This window comes from Phalangium opilio, unplaced genomic scaffold (assembly GCF_054372755.1).
Source record: "Phalangium opilio isolate 3A_F unplaced genomic scaffold, DU_Popi_V2 ptg000217l_1, whole genome shotgun sequence".
Classification (NCBI taxonomy): Eukaryota; Metazoa; Arthropoda; class Arachnida; order Opiliones; family Phalangiidae; genus Phalangium; species Phalangium opilio.
Window position 1 is genome coordinate 14725633 of NW_028324218.1, and position 13995 is coordinate 14739627.

Sequence of the window (13995 nt, forward strand, 5' to 3'; positions counted from 1 at the left end):
AAAGGGTAGATACACAATTCAATGGGAGGTCGACGTGGAAGGGGCAACGAGCAGACAGCCGCTATTTTCTGGGGGTAGCCGTATAAAACGCCATCTATCGGGAACTTTCGAAACTAAATTAAAGGATGAGCTTAGAGTAGTGGCACTCTATGTTAACCCCCTATAGGGCATAATAAGTCAAACCCTCGGAGATGCCATTACTCCATTTTATACGAGCTAAGAGCAGAAAAACGTATTTTATAAATTTTACACCTGTAAAATCGTTTCAAAAACACTTGGAACTTGTATTTCTACTTACTTTCGAGGAAATACCACCGTTTTCTGAAGGTAAGAGTCTTTTTTATACATTTATTAGTAATAAAAACATTTAAGGCGAGCTAAGCCTTGGTCTTGTAAAACACGGCAGATTAGTGATTAGCGTTGTTTTCAGCGTTGAAAAACGTTATTTTATCATGTTAAAAAAACGTTAGCAACGTTTTAAGGTACTGATATTTAAATATCCGGACATTAAACTGTTACATATTCTTAAAATAAGAGTCGATAATGGTGCCCACCATAACAAACTTTGATAAGTGTGTGTCTCTATATTTAAAGGCATAAAACAAAATATAACATAAACGTTTTTATTTACTTATTTATGTAACAATCATGGCTTCAACTCATGTTTGCTGCGTTCAAACTGTAGGTGTAAAGAACGTTTTCTTTCTTACCACAACTTTCCGAAAGAGACTGCCACTAGAAAGAAGTGGATTAATTCTATAACATTAGCTGTAGGACCTCTGTCCACTGATATCTCCAGTTTACGGATTTGTTCAAAACATTTTACAAAATCAGATTTCTTTCCCACCACTGGAAAGAGACTACGTAGAGCGCTCAAACCGTACGGTTCGCGATTCCATCCTAATTTGGAGATCAAATTAATGTAACCGATGAAATTATCCCTAAACTGACTCTCCGTAATTTGACTCTCGAGCAACAATCTGAAGCATTAGAAGAAATGGGAGCGTTGTCCTTTGATCATGGATTGAAGCATGAACCCGCTGCTTTTTCAAATATTCAGGCAACACATCAATACCCAGTGTCACACCTCTGTGGGTTTGATTGTTTATCCACAATTTTTCTTCCTTGGGGCAAGCCCCGATTGCCTTATACTGGTTGAGGACCAGCTGTACTTAGTGGAGATCAAATGCCCTTACACTATTTTCAAGAATAAAGAAACTTACCTTTACATTGACGAAAAAAGGGATGAACTGGAACGTCTATCATCAGATTCAGGGTCAGCTTTTCGTGTGTAACGTACTAGGGTTGTAAATTTTCCGGAAAAATAAAACGCGGAAAATTTTCCGGAAACTTTTCCGGAAAATTTTCCTCTTCGCGGAAAATTTCCGCTAATCGGAAAAATATAAAACTAGCAATTATGTGAGCTTTGAGTCAATTTATCTAACTTTTAAAGATTTAAAACATTCTCCAGTTATTTTGCCATCTTTAGTAGATTTATTAAAGTACCACCAAATATTTGTGGTTGATTTTCCCATAATTTGTGACTTTAAGCAGGGTTAACAAACTTAATAACATTAACAACATAACACCTCGTTTCCCTCACAATGACGCAGACGATCACTATCCTTTATGCCTGATAATTTTAGTTTCACTTGGGTCTCTTAACGGTTAGGTCTCGACTCTCCAACGCCTTATTCCGTCATAAGAGCAAAAAGTAACCCTATGCATGCAAGCGATAGCAAATAAGTGAGCTTTTCCTATAGACTCTCACTAGACTCTGTTCCCGTGGACAATTTTTTACCCCTCCGAATTCACCTAAAACCAAATAATGAATGTTTTGAAAAGAAAGGTAATTGAAAAATTTTAAAGTTTTAACTTTTTAATTGAAAAACCGGTAGCGGAAAAATACGGAAAATTTTCCGGAAAAATATGGCTCGGTCATTTTCCGGAAAAGTTTCCGAGCGGGAAATTTTCCGCGGAAAATTTTCCGACTTACAACCCTAAACGTACCCGTATGCTTTTGGGCAGTATTTGTGCCACCCGATAACATCGAAATCTTGATGATAGTGAAAGACAACCAATTCATCAATGATACCTTGCTTCCAAAATTATCCTCTAAATATTTCATTAGTCTCCTAGGCCTACCTCATTTTGCCATAGAAATGTTCGAAAAGCCTAAAAAATAAATTTTCCAAGTCACAAAAGTACAGCCTCTTTTCTCTATGTGCAAATCAAATCTACATTATGGCCATGACCAAGGCTTAGCTCGCCTTAAATGTTTTTATTACTAATAAATGTATAAAAAAAGACTCTTACCTTCAGAAAACGGTGGTATTTCCTCGAAAGTAAGTAGAAATACAAGTTCCAAGTGTTTTTTAAACGATTTTACAGGTGTAAAATTTATAAAATACGTTTTTCTGCTCTTAGCTCGTATAAAATGGAGTAATGGCATCTCCGAGGGTTTGACTTATTATGCCCTATAGGGGGCCATGAGATCGACCCCAACTGCTTCCCTGGAGGTGCTCCTTGACATGCTTCCTCTTCATCTCTTCATTGAGGAGGAGGCTGTCATGGGAGCCTACAGGCTCAACATTAGTGGCTGTTGGGTTCCAAGACTTTGGGATTACAGCCATACGAAGCTCTTTCGGGAGTACGCCGCACTTGAGCCGTCGCTTACGATGTGCTCTGACAAAACCGTTACCAGTTTTGATTTCACTAAGTCATTCAGCATCCACTTCCCCAGTCGGGCAGAGTGGACTAACCTGCTGCCTCTTGGCACTGGGGGTGAAACCATTTGGTTCACCGATGGCTCCAAGACTGATTCCGGCGCTGGCGCCGGCTATTACTGTCAAACCACAAGGGTCGGCTTTTCTGCTTGCCTGGGCACCTTCGCTAGTGTGTTCCAGGCTGAAATTGCCGCGATCTGTTATTGCGCAGATTACTGTATTAACAAAGGGTATACCGGACGGACTGTGAGAATTTATTCTGACAGTCAGGCTGCCCTGAACGCTCTGAACCAGTGTCAGATTACTTCTCAACTGGTGCGTAGCTGCCTCGACCTGCTAGCGCGACTGGCATCCTGCAACAGGGTTCTGCTGTACTGGGTGCCAGGGCATAGCGGATATTATGGCAATGAGCAAGCCGATAGATTTGCGAAAAGGGGTGCGGAGGCCAAGCTCTTGGGGCCGGAGCCGGCCGTCCCCATCCCCTACAGGCACGTCAAACGGTGTCTGCATGACAGGTTGACTGTCATACAAAATCAGCTCTGGCACAGCATGGAGGGCCAGAGACAGACAAAGTTGTTTGTCGATGGTCCCTGCAGGTCTCGTGCTAGGGACCTAATTTCGCTCGGCAGATGGGATATTAGGCTGGCCACCGGTCTTTTGACCGGGCATTGCCGGCTTAATAGGCACCTCCATCTGATGGGTTTTGCCGACGACCCTCTCTGTAGGTCGTGTCAGGAGAAGGAAGAAACATCCGCCCACGTACTTTGCGAGTGCGACTACTTCGCCTCGCTTAGATTAGAATATTTTGATTCACACACCCTGGAACCCTCGAGGGTCTCCTCTCTCACGGTGGAGCGAATTCTTCGCTACGCTGCAGCTACAGGCCTATTCAAGGGCTGATTACGAGGATGCACAATATGCCTTTGGCATCGGTGCTAGGGCGCGTACCCTCCTCATCAACAATAATAATAATAATGCCCTATAGGGGGTTAACATAGAGTGCCACTACTCTAAGCTCATCCCTTAATTTAGTTTCGAAAGTTCCCGATAGATGGCGTTTTATACGGCTACCCCCAGAAAATAGCGGCTGTCTGCTCGTTGCCCCTTCCACGTTTTTTTCGTTAAGCCTAAGCCAGCGAAGTGGATCTAGACCCTTTATAGTTTTACTATATCTATGATCTTCACCGCAACTGTATGGCTTTGCAAAATAGCGCATCCCAACAAAAAAATGTACTGTGGAAGGCAACGATAAAAACAAGCAAGCGCGGACGCTATCTTGAGGGGAGAGAGCGACCGTTTTACTGAGGGGAGAGAGCGACCGTTTTTTCCGAGGAGAGAGCGTGGCTATTGTAAAGAGGGGGAGCGAGGTTATTGTAAAGAGGGGGAGCGAGGTTATTGTAAAGAGGGGGAGCGAGTCTATTATAAAGAGGGGGAGCGAGGCTTTTATAAGGAGAGGGAGCTAGGGTATTATAAGGAGGGAGAGCGAGGCTTTTATAAGGAGAGGGAGCGAGGGTATTAAGGTACGTCCGCACTAGGCGTAAATTTTCGCTCGCCACGCACGCCGAGAAAAACCACTGTCCGCACTTGGCAAATTTTCGGACAGTGGTTTTTCTCGGCGTGCGTGGCGAGCGAAAATTTACGCCTAGTGCGGACGTACCTTTATAAGGAGGGGGAGCGAGGCTTTTATAAGGAGAGGGAGAGAGGCTTTTATAAGGAGAGGGAGAGAGGCTTTTATAAGGAGAGGGAGAGAGGCTTTTATAAGGAGAGGGAGCGAGGGTATAATAAGGAGGGAGAGCGAGGCTTTTATAAGGGGAGGGAGCGAGGTTTAAAGAGAGGGAGCGAGAGTATTATAAGGAGGGAGAGCGGAGCTTTTATAAGGGGAGGGAGCGAGGTTTAAAGAGAGGGAGCGAGAGTATTATAAGGAGGGAGAGCGAGGTTTAGAAAGAGAGGGAAGGTTTTGAAGGGAGGGAGCGAGGTTTAAAGAGAGGGAGCGAGTTTTAGAAAGAGAGGGAAGGTTTTGCAGGGAGAGAGCGAGGGTATTATAAGGAGGGAGAGCGAGGTTTAGAAAGAGAGGGAAGGTTTTGAAGGGAGGGAGCGAGGTTTTGAAAGAGAGGGAAGGTTTTGAAGGGAGGGAGCGAGGTTTTGAAAGAGAGGGAAGGTTTTGAAGGGAGGGAGCGAGGTTTTGAAAGAGAGGGAAGGTTTTGAAGGGAGGGAGCGAGGTTTTGAAAGAGAGGGAAGGTTTTGAAGGGAGGGAGCGAGGTTTAAAGAGAGGGAGCGACGGTATTATAAGGAGGGAGAGCGCGAAATATCTAAGGAGGGAGAGCGCGAAATATCTAAGGAGGGAGAGCGAATTTCGAATTTTGTCCGCTTTGGCTCGGCATATCTTTGTCCGTCCCACACGGACACCAGTCTGTTCTTGCAGGCTTCTGATCACCACCATCTTTTTGTCTTCGTCCATCCCACATGGACACCAGTCTGTACATACTGGCTTCTAATCACCACCATCTTCTGGTCTTCGTCCATTCCACTTGGACACCAGTTTGTTCTTACTGGCTTCTAATCACCACCATCTTCTTGGTCTTCGTCCATTCGACTTGGACACCAGTCTGTACATACTGGCTTCCAATCACCACCATTTTCTGTTCTTTGTCAATCCCACATTGACACCAGTCTGCACTTACACTGGCTTCTAACACCACCATCCACTGGTCTGCCGTCTATTCCACATAGACACCAATATATATCATTGGCTTCTACTCCATTATCATCGTTTGGTTTTAGGACATACGCGGCGATAGGATCGCCACCAAAGCTTTTCGCAATTGCGCTTTTTCCTTACTATTATAATGGAAACGAATCGTATATATACCCCAAAATATGAAGAAAGTGGGCAAGAGGGGTACCCTTCACTTTAAACGTCAATATTAGCAAAGTTTGAGATGATAATAGGTATAACTGTATTTTAAACGATTTAACTATTATTAATGTTAATTATTGAAGATTAAAATAATTAAAAATAATTATATTTATTTAAATATTAAAGATAAACCTCTCGTGCAAAGAGAGAGATTATCATTGCCTCCTATATCTACCAAGGCCCGTGCATGCGATATATTTCCTTCATTGCCTCCTATATCTATCAAGGCGCGTGCATTGTAATATATTTCATTCATTGCCTCCTATATCTATCAAGGCCCGTGCATTGCGATATATTTTTCAAAACAACAACAAAAATGGGAAACTCCTCTCAGAAACATAATACTTTCTTTTCTCTGTATATGAAATGAAAATATGGATAATATTGCGCTCCTTCTTTAATGGTACGAATCCTTGCCTGTCTATTAATATTTTACGTAGGAGTAATACGTTTTTAGCGAAGTCTAGAAAGGATAAACATAAGCGAGATTGTTTCGGAAAAAAAATACTGCTTGCACTAATGGGTTTATACTCCTTGTTACTGTTGTATAGAGTAATCACGATAAAAGCTTAAAAAATTACGAGAGGACAGACCTTTTTTCTCCTCTTGTTTTATTCTTAATAAGAATATAAAACATTTATTTTGTATCAAAAATTTTTGGTGCTAAGATTGCTTTAAAAAAATCCAAACGGTTAGGCATTGGTAAAAAAGACAAATGATATTTTTCAAATCTAATGCGATAACGCCCACCTAGTTGAAAATTGCCCTTTTTTATCCGCGGGAGCCATTCTTAATGAGAATTTCGATGCTAGTAGGTTGTCAATTAAACTACCGGTATATTCCCTTACAAAAATCTTCTTAAGAACTCTTAAGAAAATTCCTTGGGAAATTTCTTTGGAAATCCTTAAGGCGTTCTTTAGGAAATTGGGGAATATTGGCCTCTTTTTCTTTGGAAATTGCTTTGGAAATATCTTTGGAATTTTCTTGGGAAATATCTTTGGAATTTGCTTGGGAAATATCTTTGGAATTTTCTTGGGAAATATCTTTGGAATTTTCTTTTGAAATATCTTTGAAATTTTCTTGGGAAATATCTTTGGAATTTTCTTGGGAAATATCTTTGGAATTTTCTTGGGAAATATCTTTGGAATTTTCTTGGGAAATATCTTTGGAATTTTCTTGGGAAATATCTTTGGAATTTTCTTGGGAAATATCTTTGGAATTTTCTTGGGAAATATCTTTGGAATTTTCTTGAGAAATGTCTTTGGAATTTTCTTGAGAAATGTCTTTGAAATTTATTTGGGAAATGTCTTTGGAAATAACTTGGGAAATATCTTTGGAATTTTCTTGGGAAATATCTTTGGAATTTTCTTGGGAAATTACTTTGGAATTTACTTGGGAAATTTCTTTGGAATTTACTTGGGAAATGTCTTTGGAATTTACATGGGAAATAACTTTGGAATTTTCTTGGGAAATATCTTGAGAAGTGGGTAAATTAATTTAGCCACTTGAAACGAGGATAGTTCTTACACGCAGAACCATATCCCAATACAGGGAGTGTAGTGAACTACACCCCAAATAGCGAAGGAAGTTCTCGCATGCAGTGTGAAATTGCTTATAAAGTCAGACATTTAATCGACTTAAAAACATCCGTAAACGGCAGAAAGTTTTAACCTGGTGCAATTGTATTGTGTATTATGTGGGTTTTGAAGGCTTTAACGGCCAAGCAGTAGATACAGACGTTGTTGTTAAATTTAAAAATGTATATTCACTGAGAGTTTTTCAAGTATCAGAAACACGTTTAACCTAATTTTCTCTACAATGTTTTCTAAAAAATATTTATTTTGGACTCTAATTACGCTCGAAATAAAGATAAAACATGCCATAAGAGAATTAAGCAAAAATTTCGACTGACAGCTTAGATTCCCTGAAAATCTAAACATAACGATTTTAATTATATACTCTTATTTTACTTTTAAAGAATTAGTGCCAGCCGGGAGTGTGGCGCACTCCTGTAAGCCAAGCTTCTGGGCGGCAAAGTTTGAGGGAATAAGACACGTGTCGGCGATCCTACCGTATAGGTGCCGACTGCCCCGTGTCCGCCGGAGGTGACTTGACCCACACACCCCTTCCGTCACCTCCCAAGTAAACCTCATTTCCTTCCATGCTTAAACACATACTGAACCCTGACTAATCGCATCCCTGTCGCGGACGTTTGTGCCCTACTTACATTGAAACATCCACAATAGAAAAAAAAATAGTTAGTGCCATAATTTTCGTCATCCACAAACTTAAAATGTGAAAAACTTTGGAAAATAAACCCTAAACCTTCTTTGGAAATTGATCTCAAGAATTCCTAAAGAATTTCGTTGGAAAATATTCCCTAGACGTTCTTTGGAAATTTATCTCTAGAAATCCTAAAGAATTTCTTTAGAAAATAATCCCAAGAAATTCTTTGGGAATTTACCTCTAGAATTCCTAAAGAATTTCTTTAGAAAATAATCCTAAGAAATTCTTTGGAAATTTATCTCTAGAATTCCTAAAGAATTTTTCAGAAAATAATCCCAAGAAATTCTTTGGAAATTTATCTCTAGAATTCCTAAAGAATTTCTTTAGAAAATAATCCCTAGACCTTCTTTGGAAATTTATCTCTAGAATTCCTAAAGAATTTCTTTAGAAAATAATCCTAAGAAATTCTTTGGAAATTTATCTCTAGAATTCCTAAAGAATTTTTCAGAAAATAATCCCAAGAAATTCTTTGGAAATTTATCTCTAGAATTCCTAAAGAATTTCTTTAGAAAATAATCCCTAGACCTACTTTGGAAATTTATCTCTAGAATTCCTAAAGAATTTCTTTAGAAAATAATCCTAAGAAATTCTTTGGAAATTTATCTCTAGAATTCCTAAAGAATTTTTTCAGAAAATAATCCCAAGAAATTCTTTGGAAATTTATCTCTAGAATTCCTAAAGAATTTCTTTAGAAAATAATCGCAAGACATTCTTTGGAAATTTATCTCTAGAATTCCTAAAAAATTTCATTAGAAAATAATCCCAAGAAATTCTTTGGAAATTTATCTCAAGAATTCTTTAGGAAATTCCAAGGAAGTCTTTGGAAATTTATCTCTAGAATTCCTAAAGAATTTCATTAGAAAATAATCCCAAGAAATTCTTTGGAAATTTATCTCAAGAATTCTTTAGGAAATTCCAAGGAAGTCTTTGGAAATTGTTTCTTTAGAAAATGATCCCAAGGGCTCCGTAGGGTTCCAAAGAAATTCCTTTAGAACTCTTAAGAAGTTTTTTGTAAGGGTTATTGTTGTTGGAAATTGGGTTTTAAGTCAAGTTAAGTGGTTTTAAAGAGCCCGCAGGTTTTTGCCGCTTCTTTTTGTGAGAATTTGATTTTTGTATGTAAAATGGAGGAAGATAATGTTGAGAGTAAGGATGAAATGCGGAAGCGCAAAGCGCGGGAAAGGATGAGGGCAAAAAGGTCGACGTTTTCATTGGATACTTAAGTTTATATAATTTTCTCGACACGGAGAGGTAATATTTTGGTTTTCCCAACTTGTCTTAAAGAGAATATCGACTGAAGAATTAACAGTAACGGATAACTTGTAAATTATAATGTTCTTGTACATCTAAATCAAATAAAAACCACTTGTTTAATTATCATATAAAATGTTTGATTTAACCAGTACATTAACGTCATGATTAAATTGTAGGTAAACCTGAAACAATATACAAATTCGTTTATTACATTAGAAGAAGCCAACAAACAGGGGCGAGGTCGACTTTGCCCTTACAAAAAACTTCTTAAGAGTTCTAAAGGAATTTCTTTGGAACCCTACGGAGCCCTTGGGATCATTTTCTAAAGAAACAATTTCCAAAGACTTCCTTGGAATTTCCTAAAGAATTCTTGAGATAAATTTCCAAGAATTTCTTGGGATTATTTTCTAATGAAATTCTTTAGGAATTCTAGAGATAAATTTCCAAAGAATGTCTTGCGATTATTTTCTAAAGAAATTCTTTGGGAATTCTAGAGATAAATTTCCAAAGAATTTCTTGGGATTATTTTCTGAAAAAATTCTTTAGGAATTCTAGAGATAAATTTCCAAAGAAGGTCTAGGGATTATTTTCTAAAGAAATTCTTTAGGAATTCTAGAGATAAATTTCCAAAGAATTTCTTGGGATTATTTTCTGAAAAATTCTTTAGGAATTCTAGAGATAAATTTCCAAAGAATTTCTTAGGATTATTTTCTAAAGAAATTCTTTAGGAATTCTAGAGGTAAATTCCCAAAGAATTTCTTGGGATTATTTTCTAAAGAAATTCTTTAGGATTTCTAGAGATAAATTTCCAAAGAACGTCTAGGGAATATTTTCCCTAGACGTTTAAGCATGGAAGGAAATGAGGTTTACTTGGGAGGTGACGGAAGGGGTGTGGGGGTCAAGTCACCTCCGGCGGACACGGGGCAGTCGGCACCTATACGGTAGGATCGCCGACACGTGTCTTATTCCCTCAAACTTTGCCGCCCAGAAGCTTGGCTTACAGGAGTGCGCCACACTCCCGGCTGGCACTAATTCTTTAAAAGTAAAATAAGAGTATATAATTAAAATCGTTATGTTTAGATTTACAGGGAATCTAAGCTGTCAGTCGGAATTTTTGCTTTATTCTCTTATGGCATGTTTTATCTTTATTTCGAGCGTAATTAGAGTCCAAAATAAATATTTTTTAGAAAACATTGTAGAGAAAATTAGGTTAAACGTGTTTCTGATACTTGAAAAACTCTCAGTGAATATACATTATTAAATTTAACAACAACGTCTGTATCTACTGCTTGGCCGTTAAAGCCTTCAAAACCCACATAATACACCATACAATTGCACCAGGTTAAAACTTTCTGCCTTTCACGGGTGTTTTTAAGTCGATTAAATGTCTGACTTTATAAGCAATTTCACACTGCATGCGAGAACTTCGTTCGCTATATGGGGTGTAGTTCACTACACTCCCTGTATTGGGATATGGTTCTGCGTGTAAGAACTATCCTCGTTTCAAGTGGCTAGATTAATTTACCCACTTCTCAAGATATTTCCCAAGAAAATTCCAAAGTTATTTCCCATGTAAATTCCAAAGAGATTTCCCAAGTAAATTCCAAAGAAAACCCAAGTAAATTCCAAAGTAATTTCCCAAGAGAATTCCAAAGATATTTCCCAAGTAATTTCCAAAGACATTTCTCAAGTAAATTTCAAAGACATTTCTCAAGAAAATTCCAAAGACATTTCTCAAGAAAATTCCAAAGATATTTCCCAAGAAAATTCCAAAGATATTTCCCAAGAAAATTCCAAAGATATTTCCCAAGAAAATTCCAAAGATATTTCCCAAGAAAATTCCAAAGATATTTCGCAAGAAAATTCCAAAGATATTTCCCAAGCAAATTCCAAAGATATTTCCCAAGAAAATTCCAAAGATATTTCCAAAGCAATTTCCAAAGAAAAAGAGGCCAATATTCCCAAATTTCCTAAAGAACGCCATAAGGATTTCCAAAGAAATTTCCCAAGGAATTTTCTTAAGAGTTCTTAAGAAGATTTTTGTAAGGGTGGGGTATTCTAACTCTTGCCAAAAAGCAGCGCAAGACGGAGCAACAGTTCACTAAACGTGGAATACTAACCAACTCGCACTGCCTCTGGCGTTGCTTCCTGGCGAGAGGGAAGATACCCCCAATGGCGGCCTCGCTCCTGTGTGTTGTTTCCTCTTTTGTAATAAAGGAATTTATATATACACCGAAAAAACTCCCAAATAAATGCCAAGAAACTCTCGCGTGAATGCCCAAAATGGTTACATTTGAACAGGAAAAAAAAATTTCCCGCGTGAACGCCCATAACGCTCTCGTAGGCTCGTTTCTAACCCTAAAACGCTCTCATTTGATCACCAAAAACATTCCCGTTTGAACGCACATAATGCTCTTGTTTTAAAGCCAAAAATACTCTCGTTTGAAAGCCCTTAACGCTCTAGTTAGAACGGTATGTTATCGATTGGGCGTGTTATCAAAACAGCATTGTCCAAAACGGCTTTTTCATAAACGCGTTTGCCATTATAGCCATTTCTCGTTTTAGCGCATTTTGATTACAGCGTTTATATCTTGAGCGTACGAAAGTACGCCTTTTCCAAAATATTGTTGTTTATCTTCATTGACTTCCCAAAATAATATGCCTTTTCCAAAAAATTATATTTTATATTTACTTCCGATATAACATTACTCCTTTTTGCATAATATTGTTCTTTGTTCTATATACTTAATATAATAGAGATTTCCCTCCCTATCAATCACAGTTTGGGCGGAAACAGCAACCGCTGTTTTGGGAAATAGCGCTGTATTGAGAAACGCGGAAACAGCAACCGCGGTTTTGCTTCCACGCGGTTATGCAAACCGCTGTTTTGGGAACCGCTTTATTCCAAAACGCTCTTTTGAAAACCGCTCAACTACCCGTGAACCAGTTAGAACGCCCATAACGCTCCCGTTAGAACGCCCATAACGCTCCCGTTAGAACGCCCATAACGCACCCGTTAGAACGCCAAAACCAATCTCGTTTGCCCGCCAAAAACAATTTCGTTTGGAACGCCAAAAAAACAATCTCGTTTCAACGCCAAAAACAATCTCGTTTCAACGCCAAAAACAATCTCGTTTGAATGCCAAAAACAATCTCGTTTGAACGCCAAAACAATCTCGTTTGAACGCCAAAAACAATCTCGTTTGCACGCCAAACACAATCTCGTTTGAACGCCAAAAACAGTCCCAATCTCGTTTGAACGGCAAAAAGTTCTCATTTGAACGCCGAAAAGGCTCTAGTTTGAATTCTAATACAATCCCAAAACAACCATGTCTGAACGCTTCATTAGCGTTAAAGTGTTTATTCAAAATTGAACGGGATAAAGAATCATTTTTGAATGGTTATATATAAGCTGTTCAAAAATGAATGCTAGCGTTACGTTTTGATGGATATGATGGTAGTTTGCTCAAAAATGAATGCTCAGGGTTAGTTTTGAACGCGTAAAACACTCCTTGTTCAAAATTGAATAACCCTAGTCAAATCTGAATACCTCAATAGAGGCTTGCTCAAAATTGAACGGCCACCATCATTTTTGAATGCCAATAGCACGCTTATTTTTATCAGTGCACATCCTCATCAGAGTCTTCGCTGTCTTCTTGCATATTAATTTTAAGAGGTTCAATTGTGGTTTCGTTGATGGAATCTTTTTCCCAATACTCATGCATTATATTCTCGACGTGAACTTTATGAAATAATAAAGCGTCACAAGTCCAGAACCCTGAAGTACGAAATTGACGAGGTTGCTAAAAGTAGAGGTCACACGGTAGTGAGGATTCCACCGTACCATCGCCAGTTTAACCCGATTGAACTAATATGGGCACAAGTGAAGAACGACGTTGCGAAGCAGAATTCTGGTTTCAAACTCTCGACTGTCAAAGATGCAACATTGAGGGCCATTGAACGTGTGACACCAGAGAATTGGCGTAAGGCAATAGAGCACGTCGAGAATATAATGCATGAGTATTGGGAAAAGGATCCCATCATCGAAACCACAATTGAACCTCTTAAGGCGGAAGTAAATAATTTTGTGTTTCGGGAAAAAAATACTAGATGGCGTTGAAACTCGTCTCTTGACGGTGTTGCCAGAATATATTTTAGTTTGAATTCTACGCGCGAAACAACTGAAATTTACAATCCTTAGCCGTGATTGACAAGGGATAACAATGCAGAACTGGCATCCTTGGCGGGAGCCGCCGGACCAGCCGAGACACTTCAACACAGGGGGTCGCTCGGCGTGTTGAGGATTATAAAAGGACGAAAGAAAACTCTTCAGATAAACCAGTTTTCTTTGCTCAATATTAGAAGTTCATAACTAGAAGTACAAGGAGCTAGTCACTCAAATTTCATTTAGCTATCAAACCTCGAGGAGCTAATTACTGTCAAATTTGGGGTTAAGATTCATCATTTTAGCACTGCCAGGGGTATCCTAAAGTCGGAGAGCTTCCCTACATTATGTAGTTTTTGTTTTAAAAACCAGAATGGTATTTTGTGACCTTCGCAACTGTTCCTTTTTACATCAAAATATGGATTCTAAAAAATCGTGAGCCTATAGAATTTTTGGTTGTCTCACTATGATTCTTCTGTAAGTACGATTCTAATAATCTACTCTTCACGGTAGCTCTTTTAAAGCTTAGCCACCTACTTTTTTTGGAAATTTGCTTGACACAACCCATTTCTTTAGTGACCATGGAAATTTAGAGTGAACTACGTTATCTTTTTGTAGCTTTGACAGGTGTTTTAGGCTTTGACCTTAGT

At 38.6% G+C, this 13995-nt stretch overlaps 1 long non-coding RNA gene across 1 annotated transcript; it reads left to right on the forward strand.

Annotated features, from left to right (window-relative positions):
• Nucleotides 1–347: 347 nt before the first annotated feature.
• Nucleotides 348–1089, forward strand: LOC149617968 (uncharacterized). Its single transcript, XR_016375847.1, has 2 exons — nt 348–572; nt 686–1089. It is a non-coding gene; the product is annotated as an uncharacterized LOC149617968 (long non-coding RNA).
• Nucleotides 1090–13995: the final 12906 nt, after the last annotated feature.